The following is a 6000-nucleotide window of genomic DNA, read 5'->3' on the forward strand; positions in this document are numbered from 1 at the left end:
CAGGATACAGCCCAGCTTGGGTTCAGAGCCAGGACCCCTCAATCTGGCCTTTCTGGGGGGTTCAGGGTGCTTGGATCCCAGCCTAGGATCCCCTGAAACCCACCTCCCAGCTCCCAACCGAAGACTGATTCCACTTCCCCCCTCCCTTTGTCTAGCTACCGGCTAGAGGTGAGACCTCCCCTCCCCCAGGCCAGGCTCATGTTACAGCTGCATACCTGTCTCTGCCTACTAAGCACACAGACAGTCCCTATTCCATCACACCTCTCCCCCCTCCGAGACTGAACTGAGCGGGGTCACTCTGCCCAGTGACCTGGGGAAGTTCAGGGCCTCCTCTCCGGGACAGCGCGTCCGCTATCAGGTTGGCGCTTCCCTTCACGTGGACCACGTCCATGTCATAGTCCTGCAGGAGCAGGCTCCACCTCAGCAGCTTGGCGTTGGCTCCTTTCATCTGGTGCAGCCAGGTCAGGGGAGAGTGGTCGGTGTACACGGTGAAGTGGCGCCCAAAGAGATAGGGCTCCAGTTTCTTCAGGGCCCACACCATGGCCAGGCATTCCTTCTCGATGGCCGCGTAGTTCTGCTCCCGGGGTAGCAACTTCTTGCTCAGGTACACGATGGGGTGTCTCTCCCCCTTTTCATCCTCCTGCATCAACACCGCCCCCAGGCCCATGTCGGAGGCGTCGGTAAACACCATAAAGGGCTTGTCAAAGTTTGGGTTTGCCAGAACTGGGCCTTTGAGCAGAGCCTCCTTCAGTGCCTGGAGAGCCTGCTGGCACTGCTCGGTCCAGACCACCTTGTCCGGCTTCCCCTTCTTGCACAGCTCAGTGATGGGGGCGGCTATGGCACTAAAGTGGGGCACGAACCTTCGATAGTACCCTGCCATCCCGATAAAGGCCTGGACCTGCTTTTTGGTCTGGTGGGCGGGCCAGTCTCTGATCGCCTCCACCTTGGCTGGTTCCGGCTTTAGGCAGCCGCTCCCCACCCGATGGCCCAGGTAAGATACTTCAGCCATCCCCACCTTACACTTCTCAGCCTTGACGGTTAACCCCGCCTCCCGGAGTCGGTCCAGCACTTGTCTAACCTGGGACACGTGGTCCTCCCAGGTCTGGCTGAAGACGCAGATGTCATCAATATACGCCACAGCAAAACTCTCCATCCCCCTCAGTAGCTGATCCACCAGGCGCTGGAAGGTGGCTGGCGCTCCCTTGAGGCCGAAGGGCAGGGTCAGAAACTCATAGAGCCCCAGGGGAGTGATGAAGGCCGATTTCAGCCGGGCATCTGCGTCCAGCGGCACTTGCCAGTAGCCCTTTGTAAGATCCATGGTGGTGAGGTACCGAGCGCCTCCCAGCTTGTCTAGGAGCTCGTCAGGCCTTGGCATGGGGTAGGCATCTGATACGGTGATGGCATTGAGCTTTCGATAGTCCACGCAGAACCGGATCGACCCGTCCTTCTTGGGGACCAGCACCACTGGGGAGGCCCAGGGGCTGGCGGACGGCTGGATCACCCCTAAAGCCAGCATGTCCCTGATCTCCCTTTCCAGGTCCTGGGCAGTCTTCCCGGTAACCCGAAAGGGGAGCAGCGTATCGGGGTGTGTGCCCCAGTCTCCACCCGGTGGACAGTCACATTAGTGCGCCCAGGCTGGTTGGAAAACAATGGTCGGTACAGTTGCAGCACCCCTCGGATCTCCGCATGCTGAGCCGGGGTCAGCTGATCTGAGAGGGGAATCGCCTCCAGGGGAAAACCAGCCTTTGTCCCTGGGAATAGATCCACTAGAGGGTCATCCCCCGGCTCCTCCCAGTGGCCACACACGGCCAACACCATATTTCCCCGGTCATAATATGGCTTCATCATATTCACATGGTACACCCGGCGGTGGTGCGCCCGGTTCGACAGCTCCACCACATAGTTTACCTCATTCAGTTGCTGGACAACCTTGAAGGGCCCTTCCCAGGCAGCCTGGAGTTTGTTTTTCCTCACGGGGATGAGAACCATCACTTGGTCCCCGGTGGCGAAGGCGCGGGCCCGCGCCATGCGGTCGTACCAGACCTTCTGCTTCCTCTGGGCTCGGGCCAGATTCTCCCTGGCCAGGCCCATGAGCTCAGTAAGCCTTTCCCGGAAGGTCAGGACATACTCCACCACTGACTCGCCATCGGGAGCGGCCTTCCCCTCCCATTCGTCTCTCAGCAGGTCCAGGGGCCCCCTTACCCGCCTTCCATATAACAGTTCGAACGGCGAAAACCCAGTAGACTCCTGGGGTACCTCCCTGTATGCAAACAGCAGGTGAGGTAAGTACTTGTCCCAGTCCTGTGGGTGCTGGTGCATGAATGTTTTTAGCATCATCTTTAACGTCCCGTTGAACCTCTCCACCAGCCCGTTGGTCTGGGGGTGGTACGCTGAGGCCCAGCTGGGTCGGACCCCACATTTCTCCCACAGGGACTGGAGCAGGTCCGACATGAAGTTGGACCCCTGGTGCGTTAAGACTTCCTGGGGAAACCCCACCCGGCTGAAAATAGTCATCAGCGCATCCGCCACGGTGGCTGCTTCGGTAGAGGACAAGGCCACCGCCTCGGGGTATCGAGTGGCGAAATCTACCACCACCAAGATGTATTTCTTTCCCGACCGGGTCGCCTTGCTGAGAGGCCCCACCATGTCCATGGCCACCTTCTGGAAAGGCTCTTCTATGATGGGCAAAGGCCTCAGAGCTGCTTTCCCCTTGTCCCGGGCCTTCCCCACCCGCTGGCAGGGGTCACAGGATTGGCAGTACTGCCGGACATGGGTAAAGACCCCAGGCCAGTAAAAGTTCTGTAGCAGCCTCTGCCTGGTGCGCCGGACTCCCTGGTGCCCTGCGAGGGGGATGTCATGGGCCAGGTACAGCAGCTTGTGGCGAAACTTCTGTGGAACCACCAGCTGCCTCCTAATCCCCCATGACTCCACCTCCCCGGGGGGAGCCCATTCCCGGTACAGGAACCCCTTCTCCCACAGGAACCTCTCCTTGCAACCTCTCCTCATGCTCTGCGCTGCATTGAGGTCAGCCCGGTCCCTGGGCTTCTGCAAGGAGGGATCCTTCTGCACCTCGGCCTGGAACTCAGCAGCTGGGACAGGGAAGGGGCCCTGCTCTCTCTCACCGGCTGGGTCTGAGGCCGCAGCCTCTCTGGGTCGTGTCTCTGGGCATTCCCTCCCCACCAGGCACTCGGGCAGAGTACTTTCCCCATTGTCAGGGTGCAGAGCCCTGCGCCGACTCTGACTACGGGTCACAATCAGGGTACCCCGGATATTGCCGGGCCAGGTCTTGAGGTCCCCCCCCATTAGCACCTCTGTGGGCAAATGGGGGTGCACTCCCACATCCTTGGGGCCCTCCTTGACCCCCCACTTCAGGTGCACCCTCGCCACGGGCACCTTGAATGGGGTCCCGCTCACGCCCATCAGGGACAGGTAGGTATCAGGCACCATCCGATTTCGGCCCACCACCTCGGGCCGGGCCAGCGTCACCTCTGCGCCTGTGTCCCAGTACCCAGTGACCTTCTTCCCATCCACCTCCAGGGGAACAAGGCACTCGCTCCGGAGGGGCAGCCCCGTGGCCACCCTGTAGCAGCCCCTTGGGACCGGAGCATCCAGCCCCCCAGAGGCGCTGACCGGGGGCCCTCCTCCCTCCTCCCCAGGTGGGACGCTGCCAGCTCCCCTCTCTTGGGCATGTTGCCCCTCCTCCGATTGGGTCTGTACCCAGTCAACCCTCGGCGGGTTGTGTCTGCTCGGTCTGTCTCTGAGCTTGGGGCACTGGGCCCGTATGTGACCTTGTTGGCCACAGTGAAAGCAGCCCATGTCTCGTGGGTCCCCTCGAGGGGGTCGGGTGGATCTGACGCTGGACGTTCCCCTTTTGTGGGGGTTCTCCATAGGGCCCCGTTGGGACGTCCCGTGGTGACTCTCTCTCTGCGTTGAGGCAGACCTGCCCCCTCGAGACTCCTCCCTGCCATCCCCTGCCCGACTGTCCACATATTGGTCGGCCAGCTGGCCGGCATGCTGCGGGTTCTCCGGCTTCTGGTCCATCAACCATCGCTTCAGGTGGGATGGGCCCTGCGCATACAGGTGCTCCAGTACGAATAGGTCAAGCAGGTCCTCTCTGGTTTGGGCCCCGGCTGTCCACTTGCGGGCGTACCCCTGCGCCCGGTTGACCAGTTGCAGGTAGGTGCCCTCCCGGGTCTTACGTTGACTCCGGAACTTCTTCCGGTACATCTCCGGGGTCAGCCCAAACTCGCGGAGCAGGGCCTCTTTGAACAGGTTGTAGTCCCGCGCCTCCGCCCCTTTCATTCGGCTGTACACCTCCACGGCGGTGGAGTCCAGTAAGGGGGTGAGGCGCCGGATCCTGTCTGCAGGGTCAACCTGGTGCAGCTCACAGGCGTTCTCAAAGGCCGTCAGGAAGGTGTCTATGTCCTCCCCCTCCTTACGCGGGGCCAGGAAGTTCGTATCGAAGCTCTTTGTAGGCTTGGGCCCCCCCTCACTCACCGCAGCCGGGGCCTCCCTGTTGTTCAGTTGGGCCATGGCCAGCTCATGTCTGCGCTGCTCCTCCTTCTCTCTCGCCTCGTATTCACGCTGGCTTTGTCTTTCCTCATATGCCCTCAGCTCCTTACGCTCCTCCATCTCCATCCGTTTGATCTCTCTCTCCAACTCCAGCCGCCTGAGTTCCACGGAGGCCGAGCATCGCCGGGACGATCCTCTGCTGGCTGGGGGGGTCACGGTGCCCTCGGTAGCTGGGCTCCTCCTCCCCCTCCCCGTAGGCCTAGGGGTGGGGGGTCTCGAGAAGCCCTCATCCGCTGACTGGCCACTCCCAGCGAGTCCAGACACTGGGGCCTGCGCTGCATCTGCCCGGCTGCTTCCCTCAGAGACCGGGTCCGGTTCATTGACTCGATCTCTCTCCTCCAGCCGGGCAATCAGCTGGGCCTTGGTGAGCTTCCCATAGTGCAGCCCCCTCTGCTTACATTGCTCCACCAGGTCACACTTGCGCTGCGTGGCATACATCTTCCGGCTGGCCGCTCGCAGGCCGGGGTGCTCGCCGCTCCCCACGGGTTCCAGGGGGACCCCTAGTGTGCCAGTCCTTGAGGTCACCACCCCTCTGCCAGGGTCGAGCTGCAGACTCCTCCGCCCCGGGGATCGCTCGCTGTGATCCCCCGGGGGACCCTGTTACTGCCAAGTCCTTCTCTCTGGCCACACTCGCCCAGGGGTGGATCGCCCCTTCGTTTTACTGCTCCCCAGTCACTTACTGCAGGGAGCGCCGTCCGCGGGGTGCAGTCAATCCCACCGCTGCCACCAGTTGTCACGGAGTGTGGGGGAGTCCGGCCCTGCCCCCTCTTCCCGGTCTCACAGTGACTCTCAGCCAGCGAGTAAAACAGAAGGTTTATTGAACAACAGGAACACAGGATACAGCCCAGCTTGGGTTCAGAGCCAGGACCCCTCAATCTGGCCTTTCTGGGGGGTTCAGGGTGCTTGGATCCCAGCCTAGGATCCCCTGAAACCCACCTCCCAGCTCCCAACCGAAGACTGATTCCACTTCCCCCCTCCCTTTGTCTAGCTACCGGCTAGAGGTGAGACCTCCCCTCCCCCAGGCCAGGCTCATGTTACAGCTGCATACCTGTCTCTGCCTACCAAGCACAGAGACAGTCCCTATTCCATCACACCAAGTAACACCTGGGGTGCCCTGGTCGTGACCCGGAATCAGAGTCGGCGCAGGGCACTGCGTTCTGACAATGGGGACGGTACTCTGCCCGAGGCACAGGCCCCAACCTGGTGGGGAGGGAACACCCAGAGACACGGCTCAGAGAGGCTACAGCCTCAGACCCAGCCGGTGTGAGAGAGAAAATCCCCATCCCTGTCCCAGCTGCTGAGTTCCAGGCCGAGGTGCAGAAAGATCCCTCCTTGCGGAAAATAAGGGACCTGGCCAACCATGTGGAGAGGTTGCCGGAAAAGGTTCCTGTGGGAGAAGGGGTTCCTGTACCGAGAATGGGCTCACCC

Source organism: Mauremys reevesii, linkage group 12 (assembly GCF_016161935.1).
Source record: "Mauremys reevesii isolate NIE-2019 linkage group 12, ASM1616193v1, whole genome shotgun sequence".
Taxonomy (NCBI): domain Eukaryota; kingdom Metazoa; phylum Chordata; order Testudines; family Geoemydidae; genus Mauremys; species Mauremys reevesii.